Here is a 27,661-nt window from a genome sequence, read left to right on the forward strand (position 1 = left end):
TTTCCCAAATAAGGGAAGGACCTGTAATTTGTATATCACAGGGAATATTGGCAGTGTGAGAATTTTATTACCTCAGTCCTAGGGAGTTTTTAAAGACCCAAATTAGTCTAAGTTGACACAACTAGTAAATCTGGAAGTAGGATACAAATCCATGTCTTCCTTATTCCAGTGTTTGCACTATCTACATGCTGCTGGCATTATTATTCCTATTTTAAAGAAAAGGAAACTGATATCCAAGGACCTGAAGTGATTTTGCCAAAAGAGTGTCAGAACCACTATTCAGACCTTGATTGTCTGATTTCAAAATGCAGTGATATTTCCAGTAAACAAAGTAATTTTTCCCCTTTGAAATTTATTTCAAGAACATGCTTATTTATTGTGTACACATAATATTATGCCAAACAAGGAAAATGCATGAAAGTGCATACCCACACCTAAAAGGTTTAAATTAAAATGGAGAAAAAAGCAAGGTTGATATACAAATCATCAGTGGTTATTTTTATCTAATTTAAAGCAGTGTAAGAGGTATCATAGATTTGGAGAAAGAATGAGGACCTGAGTTTTAATTCTAATTCTACGAAGTAGATAATGTATGTAAAGCGCTTTACAACGTTAGCATGCTATATATAAATGTCATCTATTATTATTATCATCATTATTATTGCCTTTGTGACATTGAACAATTCTCTTAACCTATCTGGGTCTGTCTAGTTTTCTCTTCTGCAAAAGGAAGTTTTAAAATTGGAGTCTGTGACCTTTAAAAGTGTTTTAATAACTATATTTCAATATGATTGGTTTCCTTTGTAATTCTATGCATTTTATTTTATCCATTGAAAAACATTATTCTGAGAAGGAGATATACCAGACTGCCAAAAGGATCCATGGCAAAAAAAGTTCAGAAATATTAGCTTCAGTGGGTTCCTTCTAGCTTTAAATCCTATGACTACAAAAACAATATGTAGATATCTATATGAATTTAGAACAAAAATGTAGTGGGAAGGGAAGAAGTAGGGAAGCAACAGCTTAGAACTATTCCAAGTATATCATTATGGAACAGACACTCAAGTTCAACTCTGTGATGGGGGCAATTCTTCTCCAGAATAAAATTGAACCAAATATTATTATATTTATTAAGGGAGTGAGGCTGATTGACTACATAATTTAAGGAGTCCTTTTCCACTTTTAATTTCTATGATTCTCTTTTCAAGTAAAGAGTAATGTTATCATCCCACACATTTTCTCATTCTCAACTAATCAGCATGATAAATTGTTGGATTTTTTTTTTAACATCATGTACTTAGACTTTTTTTTTTTTTTCCTGAGTAACTGTTAACTTTTCTTGCAGAAGTCTTGACATTAGTCACAAGTGCAGAAAGAGACTGTGCTGTTCTGGGATCCTGGAACTGCGTTCTTTCCTTGGAGGCTCTGGCAGAAAGCTGAGTGCTAAATGGTAAGTGGAAAGTTCCTTGTCTTCTGGAAATTTTGAGTACATAGTGATTCTAAGGAGCAAATAAGCATAGATAGACATTGAGAGGAAAATCCATTTTAGTCAGTAAAAATAGGACTTGAGATGGGGGGAAAAGAGGAGGGAGAATGCCATCCTATCTTTTTTTTTTAATCCTACTTTTTTGAGGAGATCCTAAATCTTAAATTTAGGTAACCTCAGATTGAGAGTAGTCATCTATGACACAACGTAGAAAATTCTGAAAAGAAAGCTAGAATATCTGGATTATTATGTTGAATTTTGTCTAGAAAGCATTCTCTTCTGATCTTCCATTTTATAAGAATCTTTAACTTCCTTCAAAGCTCAGATCAAATGCTCCTTCCTCTGCAAACATTTTCCTAAATCCCCTAATTGGATCTTTCTTCCTCCTCAAAATATTTCATATTTAACTTATCTATTTAAATGTTATGTTTCTATCACTTCCATTTTCATATAAGGTCCTTGAGGATTTTTTTTTTTGTTTGTTTCATTTTTGTACCTACCTCCCCTAGCCCAGTGACTTGGACATAGAAGGTGTTTGTTTGTCTTAATAAGTCCTTTTTGATTTAAACTGAATTGAATTTTGATAAAGATTAATAGAATTTAATTATTAAATAATTCTATGAAAGGGACTGGGGATGTAAAGATGAAAATGAAAAAACTGCAGAATTTTTTTTTGTCACAGGACAGCTGGTTACCATGTTGAGCTATTGACACTGTCATATGATATCACTTTTGGAAGAGACCATAGTTATTACAACTAAAGTGTTTTGTTATATATTTGACACTTAGAGAGTCCTTATGAATTGGACTAGTGATTGATTAATTGGAGGCCAACTGAGAGATTGTCTGGTCTAAGTGTTCTTAACTTGGGGGTTTGTGAACTTGTTTTTTATATTATTCAGTGGATAGTGTTGCTGGTCTTTTTTTAAAAATTTTTTATTAATTTTTATAATTATAACATTTTCTTTGACAGTACATATGTATAGGTAGTTTTGTTTGTTTGTTTGTTTGTTTGTTTTACAACATTATCCCTTGTACTCCCTTCTGTTCCCCTCTTTTTTTTTTCCCTCCACCCCCTCCCCTAGATGGCAGGCATTCCCATACATATTAAATATCTTATAGTATATCCTAGGTACAATATATATGTGCAGAACCAAATTTTGTTGTTGTTGCAAAGGAAGGATTGTATTCGCAAGGTAAAAATAATCTGGGAAGAGAAACAAAACAAAACAAAACAAAAAACCAATGCTCTCAGTTTACACTCATTTCCCAGTGTCCCTTTTCTGGGTGTAGCTGATTCTGTCCATCATTGGTTAACTGGAATTGGATTAGCTCTTCTCTATGTTGAAGATATCCACTTCCATCAGAATACATCCTCGTACAGTATCATTGTTGAAGTGTATAATGATCTCCTAGTTCTACTCGTTTCACTCAGCATCAGTTCATGCAAATCTCTCCAAGCCTCTCTGTATTCCTCCTGCTGGTCATTTCTTATAGAACAATAATATTCCATAACATTCATATAACATAATTTACCCAACCATTCTCCAATTGATGGGCATCCATTAATTTTCCAGTTTCTTGTTGCTGGTCTTGAAAGCAGGAAGACTGAGTTCAAAAGTAGCCTCAAGCACTTAATAGTCATATGACCCTGGACAAGTAACTCTCTTTACTTCTCTTTCTTCATCTGTTAAATGAGCTACAGAAGAAAATGGTAATGCACTCCAGTATCTTTGCCAAGAAAACCCTGAAGCATTTATGACCAACAAACAAAAACTGTATTTCAATATAATTGATTTCTTTTGTCAAAAGTTGATCAGTCGATTTATCAAATGCTTTACTATGCCCAGGCACTGGGAGATAGAAAGAAGGAACAAAGATATTCTTACCTTTGAAAAGCTCAACAATAATGAGGGAGACAGCTTATAAATAACTATGTGGAAGCAAGTTATATACGGATAAATAGAGTGAAGGGATTAGAATTAAAATAGATTGGAAAAAGCTTCTTGTAGAAAGTAGATTTTTAGCTGGGACTGAAGGAATTCAGGGAAGCCAGGAGGAGGAGATAAACAAGGAGAACATTCCATGCATGAGGGACCAACAGTGAAAATGCCCAGAGTTGGAAAAGAGTTTCTTGTTCCTAGGACAGTAAGGTCACTGGATTAGAGAATATCTAGTGAAGGGTAGCCTGACAAAGTGAAGGAGATATAAACTTAAGATGTTTTAAGGTTTAAAGTTATGAAGGACCGTGAAAGCCAAAAGATTTTATATTTGAATCTAGAAGGCAAGGAAAGGCAAGATAATCTTTTTTGCGGGGTGGGGAGGGCATATACAGACATGGTCAGACCTGCACTTCAGAAACAATCACTTTGACAGTTAGTGGAAGATGGAGTTGGCTAGAGAGACTCTTGTGTTGAGTGGACCACTTGATATTTCTTATATCTTGAAACTTGATATTTCAATAGTCCAGATATGGGATGAGGGTCTACAGCAGAATGACAATGGTATCAGAGGAGAGAAAGGGGCTTATTTGAGAGATATTACAAAAGATAAACTCAACATATCTTGGCAACAGATTAGGTAAAAGGGACTTTAGAGACTATTTCAATGTTCTCATTTTATAGATGAGGGAACTGAGGCAAATGTGATTAAATGTTTTACCACAGAGCCACAGAGCCAGTAAAGTATCTGAGCTCTTTAGTGAATCACTCCGCTCCCTCCCCACCTTGAACGTCACTTCAACTCATTGACCTCCTTTTCTTCCTCTGTTTAATAAAAAGGATTGGATTTGGTGCCTAAGGTCCCTTGAAGCTCAGGCCAAATTCTTAAAAGTATCTATTATTCTACTGGAGGACATTACTTGCATGAGGCCCTGTAATCTGAGCTCTTGGCCTGGTGCTAAAGGTTGCCAAGACAGGATTGGAGAAGTGAAAAACATTCTCGAAATCTAAGGTATTGTTGTTAATGATTATCCTGACATTCATCAAAGCTAAGCAAGGCAAGCAAGTCTTCACCTTAAGAATTATAGCCAGCATCTTAGCTTCTGGCTTTAAAGACAAAACAAATAGAATTTTAAGGAGGAAACAGTACTCACAAATCCCCTTGTCAGGAAAGGAATCAGTCCCTAAGGAAAAATTATCCTAAGTAAAAAGCCAAAAGAAAGATACTTCCAATTCTTTAAAAAAACAAAAAAAATCAGTAAATATTGTAAAAAGAATAGTAGAAGAGCAGTTAGGAGACCTGAGTCCCAGCTCTATCACTAACTCCTTGTATGACCTTGAAAAAGACAAGTCCAGTCTCCTTCTGCAAAAGGAAAGGGGTTGGAATATATGATCTCAGGTCCCTTTTAGCCCTAACAGTATTTAGCTCTCTATCCTTGTTTGAGAGGGATTTTTTAACTGAAGGAAAAAAATGTTCCAATTTGCTTCCTTCAATAGAAAAAACCCCCACATGTACACACACATATATGTGCATGTGCATTTATATATAATAAGAAAATAAAATTCCAACTGATCAGGCAATGCTACCAAATTTTACTACATACTTTATTTTAATCAGCCAGGTTGATTAATCCAGGGTTATGTTCATACACAGCTTGCTAATTTTCAAAGGAATTAAAGTATAATCAAGTATGACTGACAATGAATCAAATATTACTAACAATGAAACTGTTCTGACCAGAAAGTGATTTTCCTGGGACCCAAAATGTACCCTGGACTTCCAAGAGCTTCAGGTCATTATTATAAATAGAAATGATCTTTGTTTACCTGCTACAAACCAAGTAGTTATTTGAGCTTTCTGGTTGTTTGGTTTCTGTATAAATGGGAACATCCTGTCCCTCCCTGTGGAGAGGCAGTCACATTAGCCACTGTTTCATTTTTATTAATGGAATAAGCAAGAGCATAATTTATTTTTACTGATTTGTTTTACTGAATCCAAAAAACATATTCTATATTAACCCTAATATACCAGTATCCTAGTCAACCCTCAGTCCACTCTAGTATGGAATTAAATGTAAAGGAGATTTCATGTGACTCTGGAGGGAGTTGGGGAAGAGGGGGAAGATAAGGAGCTGGCTAACAACTATCTTAAAATATAATAATAGCAATTCCCATTTCTACCTTACAACAGAGTAGCTAAGTAGCTCAGTGGATATAGAGCACGGGGCTTGGAATAAAAAAATTCGTCTTTATAAGTTCAAATCTGGCCTTAAATACTTACTAACTATATGACCCTGAGAAAGTAACTTAACCTAGTTTGTCTTAATTTTTCATTTGTTAGATGAGCTGGAGAAGGAAATGGCAAACTTCTCCAGTATCTTTGCCAAGAAAACTGAAATTTCTGAAAAACAAAAACAAAATCAGGGAGAGTCAGACATGACTGAATAACCTTATAAGACATAACTGAACAACAATCCTTATAAGAACCCCATGAGGTGAATAGTGGAAGGGAGGAGATTCTACTCTTCCTCCCCACCCCAATCTTAAATAATATAGCTATAGAAGATCCAGAATGTAATCACGAGTTGTTAATAAAATGTTAAACACTATAAAAATTATGTCTCCTCTGATCCCTTTATGAGGTACAAATATCTTTCTGAGTTTGGAAGGGAATAATGCCAAGCCTCTGGGGGCTGAAAATAGTTAAGCTCTAGAGGAATTTAAGATTTTGAGAGTGGGAGAGATTTCTTATCTCCAGGAGACCACTGTAGGGAAAAAGGGGAATTTCTCTCTTCTCCCCACCCCTTCACAGGTCATTTAGTTTTGAAGGGGAGCCATTGAACCATTAGGGATACTGTAGATAATGGAAAAAAGCAACATATTTCCTAGACAGATAGAGATACAAAGAAATAGTTAACTGAGAGAAAAAGGAATTAGATTATCTGGGACTAGGTAAGCATGTGAGGACTTTACAAAGGACTTCCAGAACTTGTGGTACCAGGAGCATTAAGTTGCCTTTGACACATATTTTTTTTTTTATGCACAGAGATGTGTAGGTCAATGTTTACTTAACATCTAGCTCTCTAGAAAAAAAAAAAAAGTATGCAAGACATTTAAATATGATCTACATTATAAACATTTTATCCTTCACATTCTTAAAAACAGATAATCGATGAAATAATAAACCAAGTCTGGATTTTTAGCATTCTTCTGAACCCCTGAATTTGAGTTCAAGTCGAAAGAGTGCTCCAGAACAGTGCTACATGGATATTTTCCATTTTCCTGGTGATACAATTGAGATTCAAGTAGTTTAAATGACTTGCTCAAAATCCACTATCTAATAAGAAGCTGAAGGGCTAACCTGTGGAAGAGGGATTAGATTTTTTTGTATGTTGGTTCATAGGATAGAACTAGAACTGGTTAGATGGAAATTACTTTTCTAACAAGATATAACAGATGCCTTCTAAGGGTAATGAGTTACTGAATGTGCCCAAGCAAATTCTAGATTACCTCTGTCAGAGATGAAACAAACTACATTGGTTTGGCAGTTGTACAATACCCCAAAATTCATGAATTTATAATTTCATGCATTTGGATGTTCCATCCAACAATACAGATAGCAAACTCTTCCATGTCTACTCATCCTATGTGACTTTTGCTCATATCTTCCATAAGTTTGAAACATGGTGTTGTTGTAACATCCTAGAAACCTTATGACCTCTAAAATCCCTTTTGGATTTTATGTTCCAACAATTCTGGAATCTTGGACCTTGTTCAAAAATCTATAAGATTACTTTGCCCAAAGTAGGCCTTCAATAAATGTTTGTTTGAATTTAATTAAAATGAAAATATTTTGGGGCTTAAAATATTGAATTAAAATTTAACAAATATTTATTAAATAGCTACTATAGGCAAAGCATTATAGTTAATCACTAAGGAAATGAAAATTAAAAAAAAGAAATAGTTGCTGACTCTAAGGCACTTATATTCTACAAAGTAAAGAAGGAATATTTGGGTTAAGAATTGAAGAATGAGAGTGATCTCTTTATGACATTGGAGAGTGTTGTTTTTATGATACTCATATCCTCTTCTAATTTCTCTTTGTTGCATAGAATTGATCCAGAGATCTCAGAAGATATTCTAAATAAAAGTCAAACACAAGACTGGTCAAACCAAAAGGACTTGTGATACATGTCCAGGAAAGGACATATATACAATATATATATAAGACCAATATAGCTAGGTTCAGAAACACTAATCAGTAGAAAGTTGGCCAGAAAATGTTGTGATATTTACTTATAAGCCTAATGTTCTCTAAATTGTCTTCTGGAACTATGTTACAGTAATTCTGGAATCTTGTGCTCTGAGTGGGCAGAGGCAGTACCAACAAAATAAAAGAATCTAAATGACAGAGATTTCCATGGTCACCTATCCCCTCCTGTACCTAAAATAATAATTCTCTCCATAGCAATCTGATAAATACATCAATCCTTGAAGGATTGAATATACTGTGATAGTGAGAATTTAGCTAATATAAGCTCTAGTCTCAGAGTATACACAATATACTGTGCCTGCTACTAGCCCACATGGATGAACTGGGGAACTTGTTTCCCAAAAGGGAAAATTATATGTAAGGGAAGTTTCCTAATCAGACAATGAGTAGACATTCTATAACTAGTTTCTACCTGCTAACCATGTGGTAAAAAGTTCATTTTTTTTTCCAGTGGCTAATAAACAAGAAATGGTATGAATTTAAAAGATACTAATAAGCTAAAGAGAACCTCTTTTTCCTAGCTGATTGTGTTGAGATGATAGAAATATGTTATATGTCAATGAAGGAGGAGATGACAGAGACTCTCTGCACTTGGGGATGACATACATGGTATGAACAACATTCTCTGCCTTTTTGCAGAGCCTTTTACTGCCCAGAGAGGAAGGGGGACGTTCAAGGCAAGTATGGCCTTGTGAGCTTCAAAAGGTCATAATGGTGAGCCACCAGAGGTCTGGGAGCTAGATATGCCAGATTTTTGTAGTTGACCAAGATGATGAGGGATGAAATTTCAAGCTACCCTATTTACTCCAGAACAGGCAAAAAGTGAACAAGAGAAAGTAGTACTGCTTCATCCATTTGTTATGTTTCCTTTAGTATTTATTTGATGGAATAAATGCTTTGAGTATGAGCCCACTCTTCCAAGCATCAAGATGGTAGGAGAGGATAATGACCCCACAGATTTTGAGGGGAAATTACTTTATAACTTCTATTATTGTCATATCTTCACAGTAAATATCCCTTTGTAAAAGCTAATTTGTAAAAATTTGTCTAAAAAATTTATAAAAAGCTAGTTGATGTGAATTAGTTAAACTGGGACACTAATCACTGGTGCTTAAAATTGGGAAGAACACACTAAAATGAGAACATAGTCAATAGCTTTAAAGAACATAATCCCCAATCCCCAACTCTTCAGTGAGAATGGAAAGTGACATACAGATGCCTTCACATTTTATAAAAACTACATTGCACTTTTTCAATAATGTCTTATTGGGTCTCCCTGATTTATCTTCCCTCACAATCCAACCCTCACATAACTGCCAAAGAGATTTTCCTAAAGTAGAGATTGGATCATTTTATATCTACCTCTTGGCCCCTAATATGTCTCTCTCACCTTTCTATTCATGTGTCAATGATTCCTGATAAAATGTAAAGCTCCTTGAGAGCAGGAATATCTTTTATATTTCCATTCCCTTGCACATAATAGGAATTTGATAATTGTTGACTGATTTATTGTTATTTACCTGCAAAAGACTTAATGGACAGCATAAGACTTGGATCAGTATGGAACAGTGGTAAACTACAGGATACCAAGAGTTAATAACTATAATTGACCTTAATGACCATCTAGTTCAATTTCCTAATTTTATAGAAAAGGAAACTGAAATTCAGAGAAATCAATTCCTTTGCCTAAAATCACATAGGTAGGCAGACAGTCTAAACAGAGAAGTTGCATTTCAGACCCAGGTCTGTTTCCAAATCCAGTGCTCTTTTCACTAGAAAATACTGCTTTATAGCATCATAGACAAGAGTAATTTGTTGTTTGTACTGGATCAGGAATCAAAGGCCCTCATTCTGTACTAGAACTCTACTACTTACTAGTGGGCAAACACTTTTCTTTGTCCCAACCCTCCCCCTCAGCACAACTACCACTGTTTTTTAGCTTTCTTGTACAAGATGCCTTCCCCCACTAGAGATAAGATTTCATTACCTTTTCCACGTTAAGCATTAGGAAGTATGATAGGATTTGCATACAGCATTCTCAAGAGGCTTATGGAGAAGTTGTCAAATAACTATCCAGATAAGACAATTCAAAGTGTGTAAGCACTTGGACAGTAGTCATTTCAGTGTCATGGAGGGGACTAGAGAGTAAGGTACAAATGGACCTTTTATGATACACAGATATTCCTTGTTTGTTTCCAGTCCAACATGTGGAACTTTGGAAACCTATTTCTAATCATGTATGACTAAAGGATCAGTACAGTGTGGTGGTAGTTGAAGTGGTAATAGTAGTAGTAAAACCCTTTAAGTTTTGCAAAATGTTTACATAAGTTTTCTCATTTGACCTTCCCAAAAATCAGGGAAATAGGAGCTTTTATTAACTCCATTTTATAGATGAGGAAACTAGAGCTGAGAAAGGCTGGGTATTTGTTCAGGTTCACACAGCTAGCAAGTAGCTAAAACACGATTTGAATTTAGAACTTCCTGATTCCAAGTATAGCACTCTATTGTCTTGACAAATGTCTTCTAAATGGCTATTGAGCCAGAGAGCTAATGACTCCAGCAGGTGACTAGCAGGAACTGAATTTATTTTTTTTAATTATTTTTATTTATTTTGTTAAATATTTCTCAATTACATATAAAATTTTAAAACATTTTTTAAAATTTCAAGTTCCAAATTTTCTCCCTACTTCCTCTATCTTCTTGAGAAGGCAAGCAATTTAATATTGATTATACATATGAAGCCATACAAAACCTATTTTTATGTAAGCCATATTGAGATAAAAAAGACAAATAAAACAAAAGAACAAAAATAAAGAGAATAAAAAAGTATGCTTTAATCTGCACTCAAAGTTCATCACTTCTCTCTGAAAGTGGATAGCATTTTTCATCATTGGTTCATCTAATTGTATTGATCAGTCTTTCACTGTTAATCATCCTTACAGTATATCTGCTACAGTGTACAATGTTCTCCTAATTCTGCTCAGTTCACTTTGTATCAGTTCATACAAATCTTCCTAGATTTTTCTGAATCCATCCAGTTCATTTCTTTTAGTATAACAGGATTTTGTATTAGTCATATATCACAACTTATTCATCCATTCCCCAAAAGATGGGCATCCCCTCAATTTCCTATTCTTTGTCACCACAAAAAAAGCTGCTATAAATATTTTTTGTACAAATGGGTATTTTATTCCTTTCTTTGATATTTTTGGGATACAGATCTAGTGGTGATATTCCTGGGTCAGAGGGCATACAGTTTTCTAGTTTTTTGGGCATAGGTTCAAATTGTTCTCTAGAATTGTTGGATCAGTTCACAAATCTACCAACAATGTATTAGTGTCTCAATTTTTCCACTTCCTCTCAACTATTTGTCACTTTCCTTTTCTGTCATTTGCATTTTTATAATCAGTAATAATTTAGAGAATTTTTTCATGGAACTATTGATAAGTTTTGATTTTTTTTAACTTTCTAAAACTGCCTATTCACATCCTTTGACTATTTATAGCTCTTATTTCTCTAAATTTAGCTCAAGGAATTGAGTTTACATACTAAAGGGACAACCTATCAACTCTTCAATATCTTTTCCTTCCTGGCATTAATTGAGGCAGGAACTTCTGTTGAGTAATATATATGGGGATGGGGATAAGAGGTGGGATGGCTAGTAGAAGGATATATCCTTCCTATATCCTGATATTATTGTTCAGTCATTCAATCATGTCCAACTCTTTCTAACCCACTAGAATATCCTCTCTATGGGGTTGTTTTTGGCAAGGATACTGGAGTGGCTTGCCATTTTCTTCTCCAGCAAATTAAGGCTAATGAAGGTTACATGATTTGCCCAGGGTTACACAGGTGTTAATGTGTGAAGCCAGATATAAATTCAGATCTTCTTGATGTTAAGTTCTCAGCATTCTATCTACTGAACCATCTAGCTAGGTCCTTCCCAAACATCTCTCCTGAATTCTGTGGTTTCTTGAGCACATGACACCTTTTATCATTTGTGTGTTATTCTTTTCCAATATTAGGTGAATGAGAATTCTGAGGTGCACTTGTCCAGGTAAACTTAATATGTTAGGAAATGCAGAGATCTATAATCTACAGTTTTTGTTGTTGTTGTTGTTTTGTTGTTTTTTGTTTTTTGTTTTTTCCTGAGGCTGGGGTTAAGTGACTTGCCCAGAATCACACAGCCAGGAAGTGTTAAGTGTCTGAGACCAGATTTGAACTTGGTTCCTTCTGAATTCAGGGCTGGTGCTATATCCACTGCACCACCTAGCTGCCCCTATAATCTATAGTTAATAGAAATGACAGCCAGATTAGTAGTGGCCAAAGACAGAGTAATAATCAGCAGCAGATATGTAAAGATAGTTACCTAATTCTGGTAACAGTTTTAAGGACACTGACCCTTTGTGATAGAGAGAAGTCCCAGCTATAAATCCTAAAAAAGTCATTAATCCTCAGAATCCAGAATAAAGCTCCACCAAAGTGAGATTTCATGAGGATTCCAGAAAGGCAGAAAACTTTTGGTCCAGGCCTGAAAAATATCATTTTGCCACTGATACAAATATAAGAAATATAAATTAGATGTAGATTATGAATATAAATATCAGATATGGATGATAAAAACTATGATCTATATTATCTACACTATTCACTGTTCCTTACCCCATGTCTAATTATTTTCCAAATTCTGAATATTTAATTATCTTTTGTATCTGTCTGATTCTTTCTTCCAACCTAGTTTAGACCTCGTTGCCTGTAGCTATACCATGTGCAGTAGCTTTCTAATTTACCTCTCTGACTACACTCTTCTCCCTCTATACTTCTTCACATAGTGATATTATTAGTTCCCATGGATTTAATTACTATCATTATGCTGGTGATTCTCCTCCTCCTCCTCCTTCTTTTTGGTAAACAAACTCACACAATTAGTAAATATATGAGGGTTGGATTTGAACTCGGGTCCTCCTGACTGTACCACTCTAGTTGCCCTGATTCTCAAATCTAAATATCCTTCCTTAATTACCCTGCTCACTTTCCATTTCATATTTCCAACTATATTTCAGGCATCTATAATTAGATGTCTAGTTTACCTCTTAAACTAAATATGTCATCAAACTGAATTCATTATTTTCCCCCTCCATTGCTCTTAACTTCTCTGTTACTGTTGAGAGTAACAATCTCTCCCAATCTCTCAAATTCACAATCTGGATGTCATCTTCATCCCCCACTATCTCTTCCCCCATAACCTATCTTTTGCCAAGGCCTATTGACTTTACTTTTGCAACATTTCTCCAATATCCACTTTTATCTCCATCCCCTTCTCTCTGACACTGCTGCCACTCTGGTGCTGGCCCTTATCACTACATGCCTGGATTATTGCAACAGTTTGCTGGTGGCTCTCCCTGTCTCTTTTCTCTTTACTCTAATCCATTCTTCATACAGCCATCAAAGTGATTTTTCTGAAGTGCAAGTCCAGTCATACATCCCACCTTCCCAATCCTCAATAAATTAAGTAACTACATATAGCCTCTAGAATCAAATATAAAATGCTCTTTTTGATATTCAAAGATCTTTACAATCTAGACTCTCCTCCCTTTCCAGTCTTCTTAGACCTTATTCCCCACCACTTTGATCCAGTTATACTGTTTTCCTTTCTATTCCACAAATAAGACATGCCATCTCATCTCTACTTACTGGCTTCCCTAACTTCCTTTAAGTCCCAAGTAAAATCCAGTCTTCCACAGAAAAAGTGTCAAATATTATGCAGCCTATTACATTCCTGAAGGTTGCCTGAACTAGATTAAAAGGTAATTGGGAAATATGTAGCAAAATAAATAAAAATATAATAGAACAAAGATAATGTTAATATATGGTTTTCTAAGTATATGCCCACAAGAATCCTTAGAATGGTTTAGTGGTCCCCATTTCTATTTGAGTTTGATGCTATGCTTATGAAGACTTACCTGACCTTTCTTACTACTAGGGTTTCCCTTTCTTAATTATTTCTTTTTTATCCTGCTTATAATCCTGTTTATCAATATTAATTTGCTTGTTGTAATCATATTGTAAATTCCTTGAGGATAGGCACTGCATTTTGCCTCATTTTGTATCATCGTCACTGAGTCCAATGCCTGGCACATAAGTGGGCACTTAATAAATGATTACTGTCTAACTCACTGACAGTCTTTCCCTTCTTCAACGTGTCCTTCACATAGTTGCCAAAATGATATAACTAAAGAACTTATATGAACAGGTAACTCTTTTAAAGTAGTTGTAGTGACTACCTATTGTCTATAGGATAAAATACAATCTTACTCCAATTTAACTTTCTAGATTAATTTCATATTATTCATTTCACATATTCCATGTTTCAATTAAACATGGCCTATTTGCTGTTTCATATATATAGTGCTTTATCTCTCCTTCTGTGTCTCTACACATTTTCTATTTCATGTCTGGGAAGATCTCCTTCCTCACCTCTGCATCCTAAAGTCTCTTTTCTCACTTCCAGATTCAGATGATATTCCCTACACAAATACTTATGTCAATTTCCCCAATTTTGTTAATTTTTTAAGAGGACAATCCCAAGGAACAGTAATCCCTGCCTATATATAACTTCCAAACCCTTATGAATGTGTAATTCAGGGCAGAAGTGACTCGAGTTAGTTCCATTTCCTTCTCCCTGGTTTGAATCTGGTTAGATCTCACTATGAAGGAGGTAACCAGGAAGTCTTGGTACATTCCAAAGATGCATTTCAAATGAGTAAAGGATTGTGTTCTTTGGGAGCACTTTTATAACCTTCAGATATCCAAGCTCCTTAAAGACTAACTGGAAAAAAAATATTTGTTGAAGGAAATTTCCACAGACAGAGCAATTCCTGATTATACTTCAGCAAAAGCAGCAAGCTTAGGGTTTCCTTGGGGAGTTCCAAGATGTCACCATACATGGGGAGGAGGGTCAGAAACAGAACACAGTGAGAGACTTACAGAATAGAGGGAGAAGAAGGGGAAGGAGAGAGGGGGAGGTGAAGGTGGAAGAAAGGACAAAGAATAGTGATGAAAAAGAAGAAAAGGAAGAGTCAAAGGGAAATGGGGAAAAAAAAAAAGAAGGGAAAAAGTTTAATTTGAGGGACATCCAAATCAGAGCAAAGGAAACAAGGTAATTTACTCAGAGATAAATCTACAGACAAAAGACAACCACTTTTCTAATTCTATACTCCAAAAACACCTTATCTTTTTTACTTTAAACCATTGTAGAAAAATCAGTGACTCTGGAACTGAGTTATTTTACCAAACTTGAACCTTTTCTCCTTCCCTTCCCTCCCTCTGTCCACATAGGATATCATATCCTTACCTATAGATACTCTTACATGCTTTTTTTTTTTTTTTTTCCTTTTGCATCTCTGAAGCCTCCCAAGATATCTTGAGGTTTACTGGCTAGATTTCTTTCTTAACAACCATGCCTTAAATCAAAACCTGATTCTCATTGATTGACCATCAATAGGTGCAGTTAAGTTCCATTTGGTCATTGTTTGGGTTCTGATCAACTCAAATTGAATGTTAAAAAAAACAATCATTTTTGGCTTTGGCCTGAAACACTGAGGGTCTCCCCCTCCCAGATTTATTGATTTATTTATTTAGATGAGCTTTTTTTTTAGATGAAAGAGGAGATTCTTTGCTTAGATAACTATTTAATCACTGAATATGTGTGGCCTCAGTCAAATTGAGATCAGTTGAAGACCTTAGCTTAAAAAGGTCAAGGTATCCTATTTCATCCAGGACCATTTCCAGTCATCTTGGATCTGTATCTTGCCACTGGATGCACAGGGCTCTGGAGGGATAAGTGAGGAGGGTGACCTTAAACAGCTCTCCCTCACTTAAACCCAATTCAACTTGCATGTCATGGCATTATCTCCCTGATGTCATGGTCCTCTTCAAGAACAAAGGACAAACAATAACAAACAAATCTAGACTTATTTTAGCTCTGGAGTCCCCACCAGGGCTGCTGGTGTTTGACCTTTGAGAATCCATGTAATGCCGGAGAAACTGAGCAAGATAGAGATTAGAGAGTATTTAATAATTTATTAAATGGAGAGAGATATACTGGGACCAATGGATCCATGTTTGGTTCCAGAGCTGAATGAGACTATTGTCTCCAAGAATCCAGCAAACAATCAGAGTTCTCAATGACATATGTGCATGTGGCTCAGACACAAAGGGTAGACTGAGGCAGGGGAGGAGTCAGAGTACTGAGAGCAGAACAGGATTCTGACAGGATGGGGTGAGCCTCTGGAGAGGGGATGACATAATCAGGGGGAGGCACTCTGGACTTGGGGAGAGGCACCTGGATAAGACAGTATCTGATATTCTAATAGCTTGGGATGGGGAGAGGCATTCTGATGTTCTGTCAAGTATTCTGATAAAGAGGGAGAGGAGGTTTTGCAGAACTGAGAAGCAGGGAACTTGAGGCAGGACTGAGTCAGGATAATTAGGGAAACTGAGTCAGGACAATAAGAGAACTGTGGCATAACACCCAAGGTCATTCCTATGCTAGGGCAATGAATCAGAAGGAGTAGATAGTGGAATGCTTCTATCATGTATCCTTCCAAAAAACATAAATGACTCATCTGAAATGATGTGAAGTAAGCAGTTAAGAAAACAACATACACAAACAACTAATGCAAATGTAAAGAACAACCACCACCAAATAATAAAAACACGTTGCAAAATTACCAAGCTTGGTGCAAAGAAAACTCTTTCACATGACTTTGCAGAAGTTGGAGGTCCATTGGTGCAGAACATCGCATATGTTGTCAGATTGTTATGATGTATTGACTGGTTTGGCTAATTTTTTTTTTGTCCTCTTTTTTTTTTTTTTTTTTTTTCTTAAGAAAAGTTCTTTGTTATACAGAATGCTTTCTGGGGGAAAGAAGGGAAGGATCCAAAGGGAAATTTAGGTGTTGTAAAAATCAAAGATATTAATCAAAATTTACTTTAAAAAATAAAAAATACGGACACTCCAGAGACAAACTTCCAAATTAGAAACAGGATTCCACAAAGGCATCTGTTCTGGAGAGGAAAAGTTAGGAGTTCTTGCTTTGTTGAGTTCAGAGAAGTCATGAGAGTCAAATGTAATTGTCTAAAAGGTAGTTCAAAGAGAGATATATCTAGTTTTTGTGTTAGTCATGGTCCACAGGCAGAGCAGATGACGTGGGAACTGGCTAGCTCATTAACAATGCCACCTTTATCAGCAGTTGCCTTTAAGGTAGGTAGGAAATGGAAGAAGATAAAGAATTCCTCCCCCTCTCCCTTAGTTTTAATTCTAATTTCTTGAGATCAAGAGTTTTTCTGAAGCCTTTTCTCAGAGAGCCCCAATAGATACTATGACATTTTAATAAAATCATCATTACCACAGGTGATTGATAAATACCCAGTGGAAATTAAAACCTTGTTTTCAAAACATCCAACTTAATTATTCAGAACACCATCTGTTTAGTGAGGGCAGAGTATTCACCTGGATTGTAAGGCAATCACATTGTTAATGAGGCAGTATGGATTTCTTTACCTCTTAAAAAAAGTTTTATTGATTCCGTTGGTTATTTTATACCCTAGTCATTGTCCAACACTTCTCCCTCACTCTGCCGACAATAATAAAATCCATATTATGCCCCCCAAAAAAGTCACATAAAGCTAATAATGACCATGTTTGTCAATGAATTGCTAATTTATTTGTGGAATTATTAATTGAATAAGGGAATGGGACCATGAGGGCAAACCTCTGGGTCCTATGTCTAGTTCTTTGGATACTCACAGGCAAAGATCATGATGGCAGTGTATGCTTACAGAGGATACAAGGGCAAATAGCACAAAAAGTAAACTGTGAGAGACTGAAGTTGGGAACATTTGAGCAGAATAAAACCATTAGAAAATGGAACAATGTTTGGTGGCAGGAGTTTGGGATCTCATTTGTATTGGATTTTAATGGGGAGTGGACTAATTCTTATCTGTGCTACCTTGGGATTGGTACATTAACATATCCCACATCATCTCAAAGTTATTAGCAATATTTGGTGTTCTGCTGCTGGTCTTACTATAGATACTTGTAGTTTATATGAAGCTTACAGATCATAGTTAGAAAGTTAGCCCGCACAGTTAAGGCCAAGCTGGCTTCTCCTAATTTAAGACACAGTCTCAGGATATTACTTGTAATTAATTCATGATATAGTTTGCAAGTAACCATTATGTTCCTTTGATCTATGGAACAATCTCTAAGTGACTTCTAGGTTCCCCTTTTCAGTCTTACTTCCTATTATAGTTATTTTATTTCAGTTGCAGTTAATTCATTTTTTCAATTATGCCCAACTCTTCACAGCCCCATTTGAGATTTTCTTTGCAAAAATATTAGAGAAGGTTGCCATTTTCTTCTCTATTTTATAAATGAGGAAACTAATGTAAACAGAATTAAGGAACTTGCCCAGGATTGCACAGGTAATAAGTGTCTTAGGCCATATTTGAACTCAGGAAGATGAGTTTTCCTGTCTCCTATCCTGCCCTACTTAACGGCCCTATTACTTTATACTGGCTATTTTTAAACTTACCATGCTAACTAGAAAGTAAGGAGGATCAGAGCAAGATACAATTTTAGCACAATCAGTAATCTTGGACATTTATAGTGTACTTTTCCTCTACATCCACTCCCATAAGGGGAAGGGAAAAAATAAGCAATTATTAAACTGCTCCTATGCACTAAGCATTTTACAAATATTCTCTCATTTAGTCCTTAAACAACCACACACAATAGATATTATCATTATCATCCCCATTTTCCAGATGAATAAACAGATAAATAGAGATTAAATGATTTGCTGAAAGTCACACAATATTTGAGGGAGAATTTGATTATCCACTGTGCTACTTAGCTTTCTACTTGAAAAAAGAATACTAATCTGATTTTAAAGTTCCCTAATGGATAGGGTCTAACATTTTATCTAAATGTTGCATATCCTTCAGGATTTAAAAAAGGTATTCTACTTATAATATGCACTTTAAAAATACATCATTTTAAAATATTTTCTTCTTACATCTCCCTTGGTTCCAAATATTATCTATATTCCTGGACTATCTCAACCAGTAAGCCATCCCCTGTAACAAGGATTAAAAAAAGAAGGGGGAAAAGTCAATTCAGTAAAACCAATCAATGTATCCACTATGTCTAAGAGTTTATGCAATATTTTGCACTGCTACTCCTCCATTTTCATAGTCTGTATTTAATGTTTTTCCTGAATTGAATTCTGTTGAATTGAAACCAATTCAAACTTAAAATAGAATCTTTAAGATGGAATTTATTGAGTGCTTTAATACTTTTTACCAAGGTCTGAAATCCAACATAATAATAATAATAATAGCTAATATTGTAGATAGTACTTATTATGTCCCATACTTGTACTATGCATGATTTACAATTACTATTTCATTTGATCCTTCCAATACTCTTGAGCGGTAGATGCAATTACTGTCCCTATTTTACAGATGAGAAATAGACAAATAAGTGATTTGCTCAGGGTCACACTAATAAGTGTCTAAGGCTGGATTTGAACTCAGATCTTTCTAATTTCAAGCCCAGAATTCTGTCCACTGTGCTACCAAGTTGTTCCAGAACTGAAGAATAGAGTAAAGAGCAATGGATTCAGGAATGAATCCCAGCTCAAATGCTCGGGCAAATCACTATGGGAGTCAGGTTTCTCACCAGAAATAAATTGGATGATCTCTAAAGTCCCTCTAAGTCTATGACACTATGATCTCATTTAATCTTCACAAAAGGTCTTCACAACAAAGGTTAATCCAATAGATATTAACTGTTGTAACTTTGTGGCACAGAAAGAAAAGCAGCTTGTCGTGATTGTAAGGACTAACCTTGGAACCAGGAATACCTGAATTCAAATTCAACTTTGATATATACTTGCTGAGTAATAATGGGCAAGTCATAGACTCCTAGACAGCATTAGAAGGGACGTCAGGGGCCTAATCTAGTTCATTTTCCAAATGAGAAAATGGAGGCCCAGAATGAGTGATTTGTCACCTACTCAGATAGAAAACAAGGAAGGCAGATTTTGAAGCCATATCCTTTAACTATAAAGGCAATGTATTTTCCAGTATATCAGCTCTCACTGCTCCAGGCAATAATTGTTTGTCTGCACTGACAACGTTTTCATACCAGGAATTCCCCCAATTAAAATTCTCACAAGTAGGAAGACCTCTTTCCTACCCCAATTGGCAGACAATGATGGGATCAAAGAAGAGAAGGGCAAGGAACAATAATCACACCAGATTAGTCTGGTTTGCCACTATTCCACGTATGAACTGGAATAAACCTGTTGGACTTCAGTTATTTCATTTGCTAAAACAAGGTTTGATTATATGATCTCTCAGCCCCTTTCTTTGCTCCAGGGAACAACACTTCTAAAGCAACTACCTACCATTTATTAAGCATCTATCATCTATCCCGCACTTCACTAGGTGTGGGAAAGCAAAAAAAGGGGGGAAAAAACCCTGCCCTCAAGGACTTTCCATTAATGGAAGAAGGCAGGAATTCTAAGGTTGGGAAAATGAGGAGAGAGAACATTCCATTCATGGAGGATAGCCAAGGCTTAGGCAGAAGAGTCATGTCTCCGAGGAGAGGCTCTATCAGTCTTGGTTCTCCAAATGGTAGTTTACTTGACGTGATTTGTATGATCTATCAACATAGTCCTCACCCAATTTTTTCTTACTCATGATTATCTTTTGTCCATCTGTTCTCTTTTCTGTCTGTTCCTGACTCTCTACATGCTTATTTAGAGAGAACTTTTCAGGCAGAAAAAAAATAGAAGGTGGGAATTTTCTCCACCATCCCTTCTCATGCTTTCTCCCTAATATTCCAAATTCGGAGGTTCCCAGCTCAGTCAGATTGGGAAGGAGTGAAACAGTATGATTTAATGGAAAGATGTGGAGTCAGAGAACCTGGTTTAGAACCCCTTGTCTGCTATTACTCCTTGTGTGATCTTGAGTAAGTCATTTCTTACTCAAGAATTGCTAGGTTCATAAAATGAGAAGGTTGGAGTAGATATCCTTCCAGTAGAATTCTTTCCAGTCTCCAAGTCTGGCCTCCCATATAATCTGACTATCAGATCAGTTAGGGTTCTTTTTACTAGCCTTGTAATTCTACAATTCTTAAATCCTTGGTTACAGGTTTCCCTTCTCTATCCTGAATTCTCTCAGAGGACAGACTGAAGGACTTTAAAAGGAACAAGAAAACTGAAAAACCTAGCAATGCTTTCAGATGTGCTTCCTATCTCTTCCATATGAAGGGCTGGGCAAGAAATGACTATGATGTAATCCTTACAAAGATCAACTTTGCTAACAATATTTCATAGCTTTCAACTTTGCTTTTAGAGCCAGCATATTAATCAAGAAAAGCAAGATAGATGAGATGTCACTTGTTCCCAAGTAGCTTCCTTTTTTTTTTCCTTAAAAAAAAAAAAAAAAAAAAAAGAGTGTAGTGTGATTGGGAGATAGAAGAATAAAAGAGGGCTGCCTTTATCCTAGGATATATATTCCTTGGAATAGATGGAAAAAGAAAGGATAAATAATATCATGATGCCATTCTCATGGAACTTATAATCATGTAGAAGAGGACTGTCTGGATAGTGGAAATATGCATTTGGAGACAGAATACCAAGGTTTCAATTCCAACTCTCCTAATTATTCCCTATATGGCATTGGACAAATTACTTCCCTCCTCTGTGCTTCTGCTTATTCCTTTGTCCAAGTGATGGTATGGAGTGAGGTAATCTCTAACGTCCTTGACAGATTTAAAGTTTAAAATTAGAGATTGTTATGCAAATAATTTAGATCCAAAATTATAAAAAGTCTCCAGGAAGAGCTATGATAAAATATTACTGTGCTATCATTTCTTAATGATAAGCTCAGTGATCTTAGAAGAACATCAATTAACTTGCATAAAATAATGAAGGATGAATTGAACAGAACCAAAAGAATGTTGTATATAGTAACAGCAATATTGTTTTAACAACAACTTTGAGCAAATAAGTAGTTTTTACTATTATAAATTCCCAAATTAACTACAAAGGACATATGAAGGAAGATGCTATCTATATCTAGAGAAAAAATTGACAAATAGAAGTATGTATAGAATGATTTTACATATCTATGCACATTTGTGTCTGATGGTGCTGTCTCTCAGGTGGGATGAGATGGGGGAGAAAGAGAAGAGGAAAAAAAGAAAAAAGTATATGATAATTTTATTTATATATTTAAAAGGAACAGAAAGTTGTACATAGCAGATTTGGAGTTTCATGTACAATCATCTTTTTTAATTCTAATTTGTTATGGAAATACTTCTTTTATTTCATCAATTAAATATATATATAGTTTAAAGAGAGGAGCTATGAAATCAGGTGAAAAAAATCACTTCTCGCATCTGATAGGGTGAGGGCAAGAGACAAAAAGGAACAGTATATTTGGGAAAACTTCATAGAAGAAATAACGTTTGAGATGATTTGGAAGAAATGTGTAGAATTTCAACAGGAAAAAATTGAAATGGTAGTGGGGTTGGGAACAATATTTAGGGATGGAGAGGAAACAATTTGGTTCAGGGTTTGGAAGGTTTAAAGAATTGTCTAGTGTAGCTGTAGTAAAGTCCATTAAAGAGAAGTAAGAGAAAAGACTAGAAGAAGGGCTTTAGATGTTAGGCTGAGTTTGGGCTTTAGACACTAGACAATGGGAATTGCAGGACTCAGAATGGAAAGAAATCTTAGAGATCTTTTCACCCAATCCTTTCATTTCACAAGTGAGGAGACTGAAGTTCAGAAAGAGTGGACTTTCCCAATTGCACATAGCAAGTAAGTGATGGATAGAGCACCAGCCCTGAATTCAGGAGGACCTGAGTTCAAATCTGGTCTCAGACACTTAACACTTCCTAGCTGTGTGACCCTGGGCAAGTCACTTAACCCCAGCCTCAAAAAAAAAAAAAAAAAAAAAAAGTTATTGGGCAATATACCTAGTATTTGGAAGATTATTTTGGTAGTGGGGTCTGGGATCAGTTGGAGGGAGTAGAGGCAAGAATTAAGGAATCTATTAGCATAAAAGTCAATTATAATGTACTAGGTGTATTTAATAAGGACCCAAATTAGTATTGTGGCAATGGAAGTATACTCCTTAAATCATTCTGCTTTACTTATTAGTTTTTTTTTCCTTTGTCTCCAACCAGTATTACCTTACTTTCAGATTTCTCCAACTGGAAAAGAAAGACATTTAGATCTCTACATCTTTTGCTTTCTTTGTTGAGCCCACTCTGGACTCAAGAAGTCAACTAACCTTTATTTTTTTTTTTTCCATGTAGAGAGTATATTACCAAGTTCAAATGTCTTGCCTTTGGAGACTCCTTGATCTTTTTTGATTCAGCTCCATGTTCTGATGCGGTTTGAGTAGTCTCAATTCCTGATGGTCTAGAGAGAAGTTAGTGGTAATAATTAAGAATCCCCTTTAAATCGGCCACAGGTTTTAGGAGTGAAAGAATTCACTTATTCCTGAATTATTAGAATGTTGTATATAGTAATGAAAATTTATTGTTGGATAGAAATCAGTTTACCAAGATACTGACTTCTATAGTGACAGATCTATTGGAAAATGGAGTTTTGCACTGCGAATGCTTTTTCAGTGGACAGAAGGTCTTCTTGGCAGCTAGGTCCATCTGCAAGACCTTAGTGGAGGGAAGCTGTTATATTGGGTATCTTTAGTGGAGTCTGGGACACTTCAAAGGGGTTCTTTTTGACCAGAATTTCTAATTGAATCAAAGGCCCTGGCATCCTGGAAAGATAACTTATCTGGGGGAGGGGGAATATGCCTTCCCCAGGAATGGTTGAAAATCTGAGAGGGATCACAGATCAAAAGGAAATACAGTTTCTTAAAGGGACCACAACCTCCTTCACTTTTTCTGTATCTCTTTTGGCAATTACCAAATTATGTTCCAAATGCAATGAAGATTGATGTAAAATAAAAGTAATTTCCAAATGTTACATAAACTTAATTTATTTCACAGGTCTATTAAAACAGGGCAATCTAAGTTTTTAATTAGTTACTATAATTTCTACTCTTTGTGCCCACTAAAAACAATTAAGTGATGTTTAAGTCAAAAACAACCTGTTTTATTTTGTTTTTAGAGAACATTCAAAGTTAAATAAATAAGCTTCCTAACTGGTTATTAACCTTGGACCACCATATATTTATTGCAAAACTTTCAGGGAATTATATGATTACATGGGTTGATGCTAGGAGTTATCACCATTGATTTTGTATCAATTCAACCACGACCTTAATGAAGAAGAGTCTGGTTGAAAGGAAGTTTAGCTAGAAAGGAAGATTTGTGTAGGAAAAATAAGATTAAATATTAAGTTACAATTCTTTTTAGTTCAGTTATTATTCATTACTTTTTCATATGTGCAAAGCATTTGCTAGGGAATACAAACATTTAAAAAAAATTCCCTTCTTAAAGGAATCTGTGTTTGTTCTACTGAGAAAATATGGTATTACATAAGTAGGCAAATATAATTGACATACAAAAAAGTAATAGAAAATAGCTCCTACGGGTAAGAGAATGTTGCTGACTGGTGGGATCAGAAAAAAACTCTTGATCAAGCTAATTTCTGAGTCACACTTGGAAGATAACTAGAAATTCTGAAAAAATTGAAATGGAAAAGGGAGTACATCGCAAATATGGAGAACCACATTTATAGTCAGAGAGTCAGGAAATGCCATATTCTATGTGAGGAAGAGCCCGTAGGTTAGTTGAACAGAAAGACAAGGTGGATAAATTGAGAATTATACAAAAAAAAAAAAAAGAAAAAGAAAAAAAAAAAGAAAATGGAAAACTAAGTGGGAAAGAGGGTTCTAAATTCCAGGCTGAAGAATTTGTATTTTATCCTAGAGTAATATGACTCCATGGGATATTTTTAGAGGAAGAGTAGGTGAAATCTCTGTTTGGAGGAATACTGATGTAACATTTGTATGGAAATTGTATTGGAGAAGGAAGAATGGGCAAAAAGATCAAGCAGGAAGCTATTATAGTCTAGGTCTTAACCTGAGATCATTCAACTATATCAAAGGGTCAATATACTCAGATGGAGGTAATATATACATACATATGCACCTATTATATATGTATGTATATCTATATTTCATGAGAATAGGACTTCTAGACTAGAGTGGAAGCTGTTTGACCAGAGAAAAGGGATTAAGTAGGAGAGATATTGCAGAGGTAAGTAAGCAAGACTTAAGACACCTGATTTGTGGTGGATTTGAGGGGAAAAGAAGAGTCCAGAAAATGTATGAAGGTAAATGAATAGAAAGATAGGGATATCAAACATAGAAATAATGAAGTTTGGGGGAGGGGAGGAGTTTGAGGGAAAATATGACTTCCGTTTGGGTCATGTTGAGTTTGACCATACTAATTAATATACTTAGCAAGAAATTGAATTTCAGGAGACAAATTAGAAGACATACATACGTGAGTAATATATGTAAAGGAAACTCCTTGCTGGACACATGCACAAAAGAAAAGCTCAAGAACGCAGGAAGACTTAGTAAATATTCTAATGCTTTTAACTTTCCCATTCATTTGTATGGATCTAAAAAACTGTATGGTCCTTGGCAGCAAATATTGTCTATTCCAAATGCATTGTCTCTTTAATTTGCTGTAAGTGTAGAATCTAAAAGGATGCTGACCTACTGCAATTTAGTGAGACACGCGCCCCATCCCACCCTTGGTGAACAGGAAATGCAATTTCAAAAAAATAAAATTAAATCAAGCCTAAAGGCTTACTTGAATTAGTATTCCAAAGCACTGTTTAGAAACCAAGCAGCTTGCTCATCCTTGTTACAGATGTATAGGGTAACTGGCTCTGTGATCCAAAGATCTTAAATAAGATAAGATAAGAAACTTTATCTGGAGAAAAACTTTCATTCTAGGAAGTTTCACTGTAGTCCAATGATGAGGTATGATAGAGCTTTTACCTTTCCAAAAGAACTATAGAAAAACCTCTGTGCTGTACCAGGAGGAGAAAATAAATTCTAACTTGATTAAAGACTAAGGTTTCATTTATTAAAAAAAAAAAAAAAATTCATTAGATGGAAGATAAATTATAGAGGGGATTTCCCCCCTTACTTGGGTTTAATAACCACAATTCAGTATATTCATATTTATAATTACGCAGCATACCTGTTGTAACCTTAACCTCTTTGTGGCAGTGGAGCTGGGAAGATACCTTGAAAACTTTCCTTATGAACCTCAACAAAGCAGCGTTGTTGAGTAGATGAAATGGGGAAAGGTCATTGGGAAAAAACAGTGCCTTTCATGGCACAGATGCTCTCCTGTATCTCATGCTCAGCCTTTTCCAGGAGGTTATTAGGAGGCTGTGACTGATTAAGGGGAGTGTTTTCATTAGGTGCTCTGCCTCCTTTTCTTTAAACAAGCTAAAAGCAATCATTTGCTGGCAGGAAGACTTCAAGTCATCTAGTAACAATATAACATAAAGTTAAATGATGCTTTCTTTCAATTTCAAGTTTGCCCTTGGGCTTGCAGGGTAATAGAGAAACTGCAAGTTATTTGTATCTCTATCAACTCCAACAGGAGTCCTCCTAAGTCCTAAGAGCATATTGTTTACATTTGATAGACTACTTGGTACCCATGCCCTTCCTAGATGCCCTTTAGTCCTAGTAATAGCTATGACTTTTGTTCCAGTAGGGCTGAACTAATACACTGAATGCTGCTTGTTGGGTTTAAACAAGGGCCTGGGGAGAGATACGCTGGCAATTTTATCCACAGACTCATCTATAACAAGGATGAGCTTCTTGCTTTCCAAACAGTGTTTTGGAATACTAAATGCAAGTAATTAACAAGAGGAAATGTACCCTTTTACTTGGGAAAGACCAGAAGCCCTGGCTTGTTAATGAATTATTTTCCACTTAAGTCATACTAACATTCACTGCTCATACATTCTGCAAAAGAATCTATGACCCATTATACTGAGTGTTTTTGGAAATGTACAATGTCAAGCTTTCAACTGATAATAATTCTATCATTAGAAGTATGGCCCATCTGCAATTTATTCTATCATAGTATGGGAAAATTTTTTTTCTTTAGGAGTTTCTATACACTAAGAACTGTGCTGAGTGCAAAAAGTGTAAAAAGGTATAGTATACAAACACAAAAGCAAAGACAGTCTCTAACCTGGAGTTTATCCTTCTAATGAGACAATATAGATAACATAATGGTAGCCAGGTTGCAGATCTTTGGTATAAAAAGTCATTGGGATGGTAAGTGAGTCCACTTGGGAAGAGACTGATATACTCCTTTCAGAAACAATGGCAGAATTCATTTGGTCGAGGTTCAGGAACTTAGAAGGGTTGGTTAGTGGGGGGAGGATACCCACTTGGTATCAAAGTAATTCTCAAAAATTTGGCTCTAGGATGTAAGGAATGAAGTGAAGTATGACTGGAACCTGCCTGAAATAGGGGAGCATGTTAGGGGAAGAAGGGAAAGGGGAGAAGCAGGGCAGATTTCTGGAGACAAGAGTGGAAATCTCCTAGAGATAGTCTCACAGGCTAGGCAGCAAAGTGTCTATTAAAAAGATGTCAGGGAGTAAAGTATATCAATAATTAATAAGGCCCTCAGAATATAAACTATATTTCAATAAAGCTTTGTGGGACAGCCTTTTTTTTTAAACATTTCCAGAAAAACTTGATTTTCTTACATAGAATAATTAGTTTCTAGAGCTGGAAAGAACTTCAAGGAACTTTAGTCTCATCCTGGCATTTTACAGAGGAGAAAAATCTACAGAGAGAGGAAATGACTTGTCCACCATCAAGCCAGATCTAGCAAATTCTCTGACTCCATTTTATTTCCTGGTG

The 27,661-nt window shown here is 35.6% G+C and overlaps 1 protein-coding gene across 1 annotated transcript in view; it reads left to right on the top strand.

The window, feature by feature from the left end:
• Nucleotides 1-1,340: 1,340 nt before the first annotated feature.
• Nucleotides 1,341-27,661, top strand: part of TDRP (testis development related protein) — a 127,212-nt gene continuing 100,891 nt past the window's right edge. Inside the window, exon 1 of the mRNA XM_074287982.1 lies at nt 1,341-1,450. The gene's annotated coding sequence lies outside the window, so the exon portion shown is untranslated. The remainder of the gene's footprint in view (nt 1,451-27,661) is intronic.

This window comes from Sminthopsis crassicaudata, chromosome 2, assembly GCF_048593235.1.
Source record: "Sminthopsis crassicaudata isolate SCR6 chromosome 2, ASM4859323v1, whole genome shotgun sequence".
In the NCBI taxonomy this organism is placed as follows: domain Eukaryota; kingdom Metazoa; phylum Chordata; class Mammalia; order Dasyuromorphia; family Dasyuridae; genus Sminthopsis; species Sminthopsis crassicaudata.